The sequence below is a fragment of the Fringilla coelebs genome (assembly GCF_963513975.1).
Source record: "Fringilla coelebs genome assembly, chromosome: 4".
Taxonomy (NCBI): Eukaryota; Metazoa; Chordata; class Aves; order Passeriformes; family Fringillidae; genus Fringilla; species Fringilla coelebs.
Genome location: NC_140032.1, coordinates 8,785,246 through 8,799,174, shown reverse-complemented (window position 1 = coordinate 8,799,174; position 13,929 = coordinate 8,785,246). Strand labels below are relative to the sequence as shown.

The following is a 13,929-nucleotide window of genomic DNA, read 5'->3' as shown; positions in this document are numbered from 1 at the left end:
AATCTTTCGTAACATATTTTGTACAATTGGAAAAACCTTTACAAAAGAAAGTTTTTTCTCTACAAGATCTATAAAGAATGGATTAGTTTCTGAAGCTCCCCCTCCAAGGACAACAAATTTGGTTAGTGTTGGTATCTAGTGGCATATCAGCTTCTGAATGCATGTCAGGTGGTATCTTTTGGCAGGTTTTCTGTATCTAAAAATCCTTAGTCTGATAAATATTAAATCATAAATAGAGAAGAATACATTATTGGATAGAAATCTGAGCCACACTCCTGAGTCGAGCCAAGTTTTGTATCAGTTTATTCACTTATTTTTTCTAAACTTCATGGCTTCTTCACTGAAACATGACTCCGTTCCTTCTATGCCCTTCAGACTAAAGCCTTCAATCTGAAATCCAACCTTTTTAAAAACTTTCACAGGCTTTTTATAGCATTTGGCAGGAAATACACATGGGTGGGCAGTTTCTGCAAAGTGGTGAACTCTGTGAGTTCCTGATTAAATTAAGATCTCCTATGTATAAAAGCTTTCCTTTCAGAATTTGGTTTGGTGTTCTGTGCTGTGACTCAGCCTATCTCTGGTGCCTTAGAGATGCATTTCTCTTGGAACCCTGTTGGATCCATATTTCTGCTAAACATCATTCATATGGAATCTTCACCCTGGAGGTGTGTGTGTTAGCCCAAACTGTGTCTGTACATGGTAGTAAAGGGCTGAGTGAAGGTATTAACTTCCAATCTAAAATTGGAACACATGTGCAACACACTACCCAAATCAACCCCAGTGAGAGGCAAGGCTCCCATCAGGCTGGGCTGGGATCTTGTGCTGCTCTGGTGAGCTTGCAGAGACAGCTCATTTCAGCTCTGTGCCTCCCTGCTCTGGGCTCAGCTGTTTGCTGGAGACACTGCTTGCTGTAGTGCTGTAGAGTGTTTTTGAAGTATTGTGTATTCCCTTTGACAGAACTGTCTTGAAGTGGCTATTCAGCTAAAACTATCAGAAGCTGCAATTAATTTCCACAGAACCACAGAATGGTTTGTGTTGGATGAGGCTTTTAAAGATTATCTAGTCCATCCCCTTGCTATGGGCAGGGACATCTTCCACTAAACCAGCTTGCTCATCTCTGCCTTGTACAGCCAATATATTTTTTGGTCATCTAACATAGTTACCCCAGCTAAAACTAAGGTGGTAGAGATTTTGATGCTCACTTGGATATGCTTAGTGCCCTTCCTCCTTTTTGCTGTGTTGATGATTGTAAGGTATTACCAAAATTATCTTACAGTGAGTCCTCTGCTATGTCCTACAAAGAAAAAGCCTTAAAGGCAGGTCAACACCTGCTATTACAACACCACCAAGAGCGCATTACTTTAATGACACACTGAACACATGGCAAAGTTTCAAGGCTTGCCTAAACTTTTAAAAATTCATGATACAATGGATTCTAGCTACCTGCAAGTTCACCTTGTGTTATGTTGCCTTAATGCCCTATGACAGTCATAATCCTTTCAAATCCAAATCATCATCCCAGTGCTGAAGGTGACGAGAGCTGTCCTGGCAGCTGTCTGACCAGCCAAGAGACCTAACTGCCATTAGACATCCCGATGGCAACAAGCCTCAGCATGAACTTCCTCTCACTTCTTTAGCTTTTACAAAATAAATAAAAAACAAATAATTGTATTTAAAATGCTGTTGATGTGCATATCTTAAAATCACTTTCAAAATAGATGCTGAAAAATAAGTTTAGTCTTTTAGGTAATCTGCACTTTGCAAAATTTAGTAATTCAGGGTGTAATGATTACCTGTCTCTTTCAAACTGCTCTTTTGTCACCCTTCTCACTCGGTTGTTGTTCCTCCATCATAGTATATACTCATAGTGACAATATTGAGTCAAAAACCAGGAAAAGTATCTTGATTTAGCTAAGCACTGAAACACATCATAGTATGATGTATTTCATATAGGTGTTTCATCCTGTCTGACTTCTGCCTTCTTTACTGCTTGAGTGCTTTTTTGAATTGGGATAGTACTGCTTCAGAGTTCCTATGACTGGAGAATTAATCCATACTTAAATATTTGTATAAGTCCTTTCCTTTGTTTCTTTAGAATCTGTCTCAGACAACTGGAGATCCCCAGTTGTGACAAGATCAGCTGTGTCCAGCAGAGCACAGTGCTGCCCTCTATTAGGGATCCTGAGGGCAGCCTGGCCATACAAATGCAACTCATGTTATTTATGGCTCTTAGCAAGCTTAGTCAATTTAAGCTTGAAGATGTTGTCACTGTGATCCATTATTTGCTACAGATATTCCTAATATCTGCAAAGTAGATTTACGTTCTATGTTTTATGTTCTCAAGCCTGAAATAGAACACTGATATGTCTGTCATAAATGGCTTAGCAGATTTATGAGACCATTTTGCCCTTTCTAAATTATAACTATGAACTAAGATGGTAAAACATGTAGTCTCTATATCCTCGTAAACCAAGAGGTTCAGAGGAAAGGACCCTGTAAGTAGATCTGTTGCAAATGGATTGGAGTGAAAGTCCAATACTCCTATATCCAGAAATGTAGGAAAGGGAATACCCAGGTGATTTATGGTCTCTAGGGATAATACTAGCATATGAAACAAAGAACATTCTCTTGACCACATTACTTCTCTGAGATTTAATAATATTTTTAGATTGTTTTTATTGACTTACTGTTATCTTCTCATGGTAAATATACCTTTTCTTTAGATGATATTTGCTATTTGAGAAGGGGAGAAATTAACAAAGATATTTAGTGAGTTACTTGCAAGCAGGAATTTATTACTGCTATAAATGGTGAGGGTTTAATTGTGTGAGTGTAGAAAGATAATTGTCCCTGTGCACAAACTTTCCCATGCAGTGATTAATTACCTGGGTGTTTTCTGTCATTTATTCTGTGCTATAGATTGTCTGTAGATCCAGTGTAAGGATACCCAAGTTGGTCTATGCCTCAGAAAAATGCCTTTAATAGATAACATTGTTAAGCAGTTGTACTCTAACTCTCTTTCAGTATGAAAATCAGAGAACACCCAAAAAGTTTGCCTGTATGCAGTGAGTTTTCCTTTAATTCTAAAAGCTAAAATGAGAATCGATAAATTTAAATAATCCCTATTAAAATACTTTCGTATTACTATATAGTAGAGAAATAGGTCTAATATTGTTCAGTATAGAGATGTGTTGTGTATTAAAAGGTATAATAATCTGATAACTGCTGCCATTCCAGTATGAAAATGTGCATCCTCTTTAAAGTATCAATTTCTTGCTCTAAACTGTAATTTAACCTATACACATTAACTACTGATGGTGAATTAAAGTTACAAGGTAGTTAGTGCATACTCTTTAAGGGTGATATTTGCTCTGATTTTACCAATGAAAGGATGATTTGTGGCAGTTGTGTGCTTTGCTTACACTCATGGCAGTGTTTGAAAGAAGGCTGGAGAATTTGATAGTGGTCTAGTTGCTCCTGTTTCACATTGAGATCTGAGTTTTGTAAGATCCAAACCACAAAATACTCCCTTCTCTCTCATCTGTCATCTGCTCCCTCATATTCATGCTATTAGTGCTTTCTTTTGTGTGGTGATGGAGAGCAGCATGAATACCTGTGCTTCTTCCAGGTATTGAATTTACCTTCTAGTAAGTACTGGACATAATAATTGTTCACCTGAGTCTGTGTGGCTTTCAGAGAGTTTAAAAAAATGGCTCCAGAGAAGAGGACATATCTCATTATGTCTTTGTAGCCATGGCAGTTTATATCTAAAATAAAAAAAGTGTGTAATTATCCTGGAATTCCAAGGGATTTATGAATTCTTCACCACCTTTTGAGACATGGAAGGGTCTTTAGCTTATACTATCCATTCCACAATCAGAGGAACTTGAACACTTCATTTCAAATAATCTTGGGAACTGCAGACTTTATAAAATGTTCTGAACATGAAAGTCTATTTCTCCTCAGCTGGTATTTCTGTGGTATCATTGTGATATCTGTTCTGAACTGTTTTGTTAGAGACTGACATGATGGTTTTGGAAATTACTTAAGAAAAAGCCTAGAGAGAAGCAAAGCACAGAATCACTTGAAATTAGCATGGTGAAATGAGAAAAGGCTTTTTGTTATGGTTTTGGGTTGTCTTTTTTTTTTTTTTTTAATAAGTTCAGCCATCCTGGAATAAAAAGACAACAGTGCAGGAAGGTTTGGTTTGTTCTTTGCAGAATGTCTTCCTGCAGGAAGTGTGGAATTTTATTTCTTTACCACCTGCAAAGCAGGGAGCTCACAGGGCTGATTATATCCAGTGATGGCCAGGTGAGCCAAACTGTTGCATACTGGCAGTTGGTCTGGTAGGAACTGTGACAAAATAGGGACTCTTGTTTTTCCAGCCTCTTGGCAATTCAGGATACTTCCTGACAATAGCTCTATCTGCTGATACCCTGCTGAGTTCTGTAGAACACAGGAAATAAGCAGAGGTATTTTGGATATTCCTGAAATTAATCAAAATAAGTCCTCATGGGCTGAATCATACAAAAAGATAACTGGGTCTGTTTGAAAAAGATAAGGTCAAGTATGCACAAATGCTTGGTGGTAGGCTGACTAAATATATACACACCTGCCCATATCCATTTCATACGACTTTGTTTCAAATACCTTCTTTGTATTAAATAGATTAAAGATTAATCCTTCACAAAATAGTATTTTTTAGGTTAGTTCATATAACTGCATGGTATAGCACATATGGAATTCAGTTAGGCTGCCTACTCAAATAGCAAGAGGAAAGGCCAGTTAATCAGGGATAAGTTAAATAGATTTCTGGGAAGTGAATGCCACATCTGCAGCTGAATGGTTTTTAAACAGATATGAATATTTGTCCTTCTATATTAATTTTATGAAAATAATATCAACAAGCTTGAACAGAGTCATTGTTAATCAAGAGATGTCACCTGTGTGTTTGTTAGGTGATTAAGGAATAATTAAATAATCATGCTTATCCAGGTGGTTTTTACTAAGGAAACAGGAAGAGCTTTAGCTCTCCTCCTGTCCCCATTAGCAGACATAGAGTTACATGCAGCCACAGGGTTACACAGCTCCCTTCACCCCAAGCAGAGCTCTTTTAGTTTTGTTCTTTGTCTAAATAATGAGCTATACCAGTTTAAGGTTCTTAGAGCCCCATATTTGTCTAAAGATTTTTTAGATAATCCAGGCTATTTAGTACACTTCTTTTAGTACATGGGGTCTCTTGGGTTCATTCATTTCTCCCCTTTTTATGAACTTAATGTCAGGTCTGAAATGAATTTGAGTTAATTCATTTCACTTCATCCATTGCAAAATGGCAAAATCTTTGGTTTTGAAGTTGCGATGAAGAAACATTCCATGCCACTGAGCACATATAAAATGGTGAAACTTTTGCAGTTTTAAGACAAATTACAATCATGTCTACTCTTTACTGGGGAGCATATAGGGTTACTTCTAGGATAGTTTAAGAGTAGAGAAATGTTTTCCTGTGTGTTACATGGCAGCCTTAAATAAGTGTAGCTGAGCATCTCTGCTGAAGTCTCCCTTTAGAAGTGTGTGACTGTTGTGATCCTTCAGCTCTGAAGTTTGCTTCTGTAACTCAGCCTGTATCGATTCACTGTAAATCAGGAGGTCCTAAACTCAGTGCTTCCTGCTAGGACACTCACTAAGGTTTAATATAACATTTCTTTCATTATCATTTACTTGGCTGGCTTTCTAATCCTGTTACAATTTTTAGTTAGTTTCAAGGCTTCTACTTACTTACCTTTGGTGAAACAGATTCTGAAGAAGCAGTTTTTGCTAGATATATGTAATTTCTATTCTAATCAATAGCTAAAATATCTCTCATCTTGTACCTTTATTTAGAGTGATGCTGACAAAAAGTGTGGAATCAGTAATTTGTTTCTTATATGCTGTTAAGAGAGACACAATTTCAGTTTGAATGGGAAGGCATACTCTTTCAAATCAAGTCACATATTCAGGGACAGGTACTATGTACAGGTACTTCTCATTATGAATCTGGTATTTAATAACTTGTTTGGTAAAAAAGTTGTGAGTAAGGCTGTACCACTTGCAGCTCCTGCAGCTGCTGTGTGGTAAAAAGGGAATATGTTCAGTTTGCCTTCTCAGAATCAGAGTTTTAAAACATTTAAGCTCAAAGTTCAACACCTCATAGGTGTTGGTGTGGAATATTTTAACAGTGTTACTTTTGCAGCAAACAGATTTCTACATGCTTTGAAAGCTCATTTGCAATAGTTGATATTAGTGAAATTTAACACTTGTCTTACTTTTCACTCTGCCAGTCTATATGACAACCTGTGGAAATTTCACCTTGTTCTTTACACTGCCTTGTAAAAGTGCAGCTGTGGCTTTAGTTTAGACTGGCAGATGAAGCAGAGGGAATAAAATCTTCAGGAAGCATAATGGCTTTTGTTTTTAGAAGCTTTAAATAAATCAGGCTGTTAACCAGAAGTTTAAGCAGACAGCTTAATTTTAGGTCACATTGGGAGCTTATTATTATTGCATATTAAATGCTTTCTTAGCCCTCTAGAATAAATGAAAAATAAAGTTCTACAATTGCTACCACCACAACTAACACAGAAACTAGAGAGAAAGCAAGCTCAGAGGAGGCTGGATAGTCCTCAGTAGTTTTGTGGTGTCTGATAACTTTTGGCTTTGCTAATTTCATAGAAAGGTTTTGTTGTGTATGAAACTCTTATCCCCAAACAGTCATGTCCTTCTAGAGTGACTTTGATAAAGTGCTCTGTTTTATGAGCACACTCCAGAGCTCAGTAAAATATTTCCTTTGATTTCATTTAACTCAACTTCAACTCTAGTGCCAAGCTAAATTTTGATGAAATCACGAATGTCATGGCAATTCATTCTTCATTTTACTTTTGCCTTTAGTTCAGTGTTGACCCAAGGCATAGCAGAAATTTAAGCTGAAAGGGGTGTTTAGAGAGAAGATTGAAAAAGATGGGATAGGAAGTTTCTTATCCCTCTCTGCAGAATTTGTTCAAGACCCTTTATATATAGCATGACTGATTTCTTCCTTTTTTGCTTGCCTGGCCAAGATATTTCAAAGTCTGTCTCTTATTTTTTTTCTGTATTGTGTGGATGCAGTTGGATGTAATGTGACATCTCCTCTCTTCCCCTGCCTATTTTTCCTGAGCAAACTATACATAGTTGGAACAATATGATAGCTCCGTGTTTTGTTCTGTGTAATGTCTGAGATGGCATTGCATCATCTTTTGATTGTATGTTAAGAACTCTGTTCTTTCTGTTTCACTCTTCTAGTATTTATCTAAAGGTTGCACTGAAGGTCCCTCTATTTCTTTGAGACTCTTGAAAGGTCCAAGATGTGTAATTACTTATGCTCTGCTGCAGCTGCCTCTCTCATCTCCCAAAATGGCTGCTGTTCTGTCTTAATTATTTGAAGCTGCTTGAAGAAAAGCTTGAAAAGTGATTTGTGATAAGTAAAGAAAGAACTCCAAGGGCATTAACTTGCATTTGATCCCTGTTGTTCTTTACAAATGGCCTCTGAGAAATTTTATGCCGTCCCAGTTTGCATAGACCTCGTAATCCATTAACATTTATTTGTTCTTTCCATGATGGTGCCCATCACTGTCGATGCTCACACCAGCACCTGATGTGGGGGGTGAGTTAACCTGACTTCCTTCTCTTCTATGCTCATAGACCCAGAGACCCTAAAATAAGACTGCCCTCATCACTCAGAAATAAAAAAAGACTATGGATATGTGAAGTGAAAGCCCTTTTTCTTTTTTCCTCTTGGGATGAAGGAGAGGCAAGGTGAAGGTTGCAGGGTGTGCTCTCTTCAAGTACTTATGTCAGTGTCAGGGACTTCCTGCTCCAGCTGACATATGTCCAGAATTGTGCATTTTTACAGAAAAATGTTCTAAGTGGCCTTTTTCTAATGAAGAGCACTGAAAATAAGTGCTATCTAATTTATTTCTTCAGGACCTGATACCTGAAACAGCAACATGCCAGTAAATATCTTAATAAAGATAATGGATCACTTCAGTCCCAAATTAATCTCTCAGCAAGTTGTTACTGATGATAGCTATAATTTATGATATAACCTTGTTGCAATTGCTTTATATGGTTCCCTGCTACTTTATAATGTAACAACAGAAGACTTCTGACCCTCATAGCAAACTGCAAAGTCATGTGTTTATCTTCTTTAAAATACGTGAAAGTTAGATACCATGCTCTTTAAAAGGAGGTTGAGGACTAATGAAATAAATCTTCATGCAGTGGATTATAGAAGCTACTCACACAAAATAAATTCTTTTATGATTAGCTACTGGAAGAAGTTTTAAAATGCTGAAGTGCTTCTGAATTCTTACAAAAATGTTTTATAGGGGTTATAATGATCTTCCTGGTGCTAAGTACATATAAATTAAACCACAGTTTTGTAGGGTGGCATACCCAAAGGGAAAAGAGACAAAATGACAAAAGTGTTTTGGAGTTGGCTGTAGTAGGATGTAGAAGGATGGCATCAAGCTGACAGCTGTACTATTTAATTCAAAGAAGCTGAACACAAATAAAAACTTTTAAAAAACCTTCTTAACTAAATAAAGCACAATGTTAAACTCCTGAATTGTGTGTTGTGACTCTCTTTCCCTCTGTTTAAGTACATGACCCCTATATTTATGTGGAAGATCCATGCCAGAGGAGAAGACAGCTCTGCCTCCCCTGATGCCAGGGTGGGGTTGAATATACATGTATATAAATGTAATACTATATAATACTATGTATTGCCCTTCAGGTGAGGAGGAAGAGATGTGAGGGATGTGGTGTCTATGCTGTGAGGAGTTTCTTGGTGCTATTCTGTAACATTTTATCTCACTTATGCAAACCAGCTAATGATAAAATTGCACATACAGGCATTTTACATAACCTTTGAATCAGACATGAGAAGTGTTTAGAAGTGACATAGATAAAAAATACAACAAAAAACTAATTAATACTTAGGTTACATCAGAAAGTTTTATCTTTCTGTTACTCCTGACCTGCTGTTTCCCTTCTGGCAAGATTTTAGTCTGCATTTCAGTCTTTGTACGTGCTTTTTTTCATAGAATTCTAGAATCCTACAGTGGTTTGTGTTGGGAGGAACCTGGAAGACTATATAGTTCCAACCCCAACCATGGACAGGGGACACCTTCACTAGGCCAGGGTACTCAGAGCCCATCAAGCCTGGCTCTGAACACCTGCAGAAACAGGGACTCCACAGCTTCTCTGTGGAAAGGTTTCTTTCCTATTTTTAGAAAAGTATCTTAGCTGTATTTCCACTCTTCTGGGCAGTCTAGAAAAATTCATTTTTCATCCTGCTCTCATGCTCTTATGTGAAAGAATCTCTTTTTTTTTTTTTTTTTTTGAACATAGTTGTGTGAATGCCTCATAGTTATAGAAAGCATAGAAACCATACATTTTACATTTCTGTATGAAAGAAATGGGCTAATTTTACATATCTTATGTCTAGCTCTTGATTGATACAACACAAAAGTAGTGATATATTTTGATATGACAGTGTCTTCAGGGAACCTGTTTCCCAGCCCCTTCCTTTTCTGTAATCTGTAGCAGAGATTAGCCAGGCAAAAGTAATTCTGAGTTAGCTTCTCCATATTACCTTACAAATGTCTGAGACAAAGTATGCCTGAGCCTTGTCAGCATTTTCCATGAGTTGTGAAATAGCAGCTTTCAAAAAAATTGTTTATTCTTGCTCATTGCATTAGCAGTGGGTGAACTGGGTTACAGGTAGCCATTTTTTTTCTGTATGTCTTGGATACTCATATACATTGTTATATATACATATATATAACTGTTATCTATATATATATAAAACAGAAGATATATATTCTGACTGCCTCAGATATAAGGTCTGCTGAAGTGAAAAAGTAAATTCTCAGAATTTACATGATCTACCCAATGGTGGTGCTGCTGTAGAATTGGGCTTTTCTAATTTTACTGATTATATAAAATGTCCATACCTATTTCAAATCCTAACACAAAGTTCCAGCCACACACAGAATATAAAACTCTCATCTGCTATTAAACAGCAACAGGTGATTGAAAATGAGATTTATATAGTTCACTGATGAAAACATAAAAAGCTGTAAGAGCCATCAGATGAACAAATGTGTACTCACTCATACATTGACTCATTCATTGGACAGTAATGACTGCATATAAAATGAATTTAATGCCACTCCATCTCATTTCCCACATCAACAATTCACAGCTTGGACTTGGATTAATTGGCAGATGCAAGAGAGCAGCCAAGGGTATGTGGCTATTATGAGTGAGCATACCTTGGCTGGAGTGTAATGCAGATCAAGGCAACACATGCCTGCCAGATATTGTGTTTGAGGAGTTTGTTCTGCCTTTTCCTGTGCATGAACAGTTGGCTTCCTTCACCACACAACATTTCCCAGAAATTCTGGAATGTCTTATCGCATTCTTTTAAGACTGATTTCCTCCCATTTCTACCTGTTCTCAAGGATTTATTTTGCCATTGCTCATATGTTATGCCCTGTTGCCTCTTTAATCTCAATGGGGTTTTTTATGTGTTTATGTTGTGTGAGCTCATTTCTGCTTACTAAAATTCATGTTAGTTTTTTAGTATTCTGTACAGGTAAAAATTAATCTATTGAGATGTCTATTATGTATTAAATGTGCTATTCCAGCTTACAGTTAAACCTTGTTAAAATTGCAGATATGATTGCTGTATTTTTTGGGGGTATAAAGAAACTTGGTGTTCATATGTATTAGAGACTTAAGACTGAATTCAGTAGAAACTCTTTGAGATGTCTATTAGACCCCATTAATAAATGAAAATGTATGGTGAATTTTGGAGAAATTATGATAATATTCAAAGTATTTTCTCTGAAAAAGTAATAAATTATATGTTCCTCCTTTTCATATGTTCACTTTGTTTCTTAACCATAATTTCATGTTATCCTTCTTCACCGTTTGCTAGAAAATTTTTTCTCCATGTTTTTACTCTCAGAATTAGGCAGCAATTCCCTTTAGATACACAATCCAGTTCTTACTAGAGCCACCTTTTTAAAGACTATGTGTATCTCTGCTCCCACTGTGTTTTTTGGATATTCTACAGTTTTGGCTGCAAATTGTTTGCTACCCTCACAGACCTTCTCAGATTGTTTAACTCTGCTAACTCCTTCCCAGGATACTGAGATTTGCCAGCCTGAGCCTGTTTCCAGCACTGAGGACTGTTCTTTATTCTGCCTAAGAGATGTCTATCAAACAAAGTACCATAAGGCAAAGTACTTACAATCAGTGCTAAACAAAGTAAAGGACAAGCAAATCAGAGATGTGGAAATAGCCTGAGACAAGTATGCAGGCAAGGACAGGAATGTAGAAGGTGAAATACTGCACATTTGGAGATTTGAAGATGGTGAAAATACTGATTATGAACCTGAACTTTTCCCAGCATATTTGAGAGAGAGTAATGAGAAGCATGTAGTAAAATGGAAAAATATGTCTCATGCTAGAACTAGTAACTGCATATTTATTTTCTGAAGGCCTTCAGGAATTTTGCTGTTTCCACAACGAAATCTGCAGCAAATTCTTTTTCCTCCCGAGCTTTTTTCTGCATCAATTTCTGTAACATTGCATTATCAGTCTTCTTCTTAGTCCAGCTGTACAGACAAAGCTGGGTGAGCTGGAGTCACAGCCTCAGTCTCACTGCCCAGCAGCTAAGACTACTTTATGCACATTCACCTTCCTTTTTCAGATTCAAATCTATTTTAAAAAATGCATTTCCACTAAAGATCTATGTTACACATACCACACCTCAGCACTGAATATTTTCATGCCCTGGATGGCTTGCTAAAAACTTCTTATGCAAGTATGCGGATCACAATGTCTTTTTATCAATATTATGGGTGTTCATGATGAGTCCAAAGGCAAAATAAAGATTTTATCATGAATTAGGTTCTCACAGTACCCATTAAAACAAATCAATTATCACAAACCTAAATTAGTTTGTAAAGGAAACAGGATAAAGCAGAAAGCCCACTGGGGATTTCTAACATGGCTGCTGCAGTTCTGAGTAACTGCACACCTCCCCTTTAATTTTATTGTTCAAAGGAATAAACAGCCTTTGCCTCAAACTGCAGGAATGCCTCTCTGAATTACAGGAGAAATCAGACACTCTAGTAGAAGCCAATAATTGTCAATACAAAGGGAAAAAAAGCATTTATTAGGGAAAAAAATAGTTATGATTAATGACTTCTGTTTGCTCAAGCAGTTTTGATTTATATGGCAATTTCATACCTTATAATGATGTATTCTTTTATGTGGTACATAAATTTGCAAATACTCAGAGTGGTAGATGTAATGCCTCTCTGTCCAATGCTCACATTTCCCACTGACATGCTTGGAGGTGTTGACTGACCATTTTGGTTCTAACATTATATTGAAGGAAATATTTAAGATAAGGCTCTGAAATTTTTATTTTTTCCATGTGTTTCATGACTAATCACAGACCAGAAATTGCTAAGTGACTGTTGGATTGCCATGATTACATGATTCATGTACTTCTGCACCAATAACTGTGTTAGGCAAGGTTTCATTGTGGTTGCTGACACTGCCAGTCATCATTACAGCAATAAGACTATTTCTTTTTTTTCCAGTCAGCCCTCCAAGCTGAAGCTTAGGTAATACAAAATCATAATCAAAGTTCTAGCAGCAGTTCTAATTGTGCACACAATCCAGTTCTCGTGTCTTCTTTCACTGCTAAAACTTCTCTAGAACCATCAGTCCCTCTCAGCAAGTCTCACCTTGTGTCTCCCTCAGTCTGATGAGGATCTGTATTCCCCTACAGGTCTCCACAGTTCTTCCCCACTGTGTCCTTTCTGTTGTAGCCCTTCTTTTCCAGAGAAGTGAGCAGCTGACGTACCCACTGCCTCTCAGTTGTCTCTAGCCTCTGACTTCAGTAAATCTTCAAGTAAATTCTGCTCCCATTCTCCCATTCCTTGCCTTGTCCCATCCTCTAGTTCAAATTATGTAGTATTAGGGAAGCAGTATTACATTTTTAGGCTTTCCCCAGTTTCAGCATTCCCCAGTGTTGCATGTCAGAAAGGTCCTCAGGTGATATTTGCTCTTACCAGATTCTATTTTCCCTTGGGATCAATGCTTTCTCAAGTGTCTGTGTAGTTCTCTGCCAGCTTCTTCAGGAAATTCCTGCAGTCTTTCTGCTGGAGATTGTTTCAGGAAATCCTTAATGATGTCTAGTTTCCTAATTCTGCACTTATTAGCTCCTATTGCCACTTTGTCCTTGTATTCAGGTACAACTGGGAATCTCAACCTATTGTATTCAAAAAGATCCATGAACTTTTGACCTGCCATGGCTAAGAAAGTAAATTGTAAGAGTCTCAAACTAGCAGAATGGTCAAGTGGGAACAGTCTTCATTACACTATTAAATTACTCTTGTTTCTCAACTAAACTGAGCAGTGAAAAGTTTTGTTTCATCTTTAAGCAGTTAGTAGTAGTCAAAGGAACAATGTGAGCTTCTGCAAAACCAAAAACTTTTTGTCCACTGAAGGCTGGAAATTATATTTAGTTTTATTTTTCCTCTTCACAAATCTGTACTGCTTTAAAGACTTGCTTAAATCTGATTTCATCCAGTGTCTGCCTATTTGTCATTCAGAATGCCTAATTATACCAGCACTGCACATAGGCTTGGCTAAAATCAGTGTATGAGGTAAGCAAGAAAAATTTGTGGCTCTGCTGATTTTATAGAAAGTTGGATATCTTAATAGGGGTGAAAGACTTTCCTTGAAGAAGATTCAGAGAAATGTACCATTTTCTCAAAGCTCCTCAGCTAAAACCTTCACAACAAAGCATCTTTCATGGCAAAAAGTCTTTCA

The 13,929-nt window shown here is 37.1% G+C and overlaps 1 protein-coding gene across 1 annotated transcript in view; it reads left to right on the top strand.

The window, feature by feature from the left end:
* The window catches only part of POLN (DNA polymerase nu), a gene marked incomplete at both ends in the record, with an annotated part of 90,428 nt that overhangs the window by 41,950 nt on the left and 34,549 nt on the right, over positions 1 to 13,929 (top strand). The window lies entirely within an intron of this gene.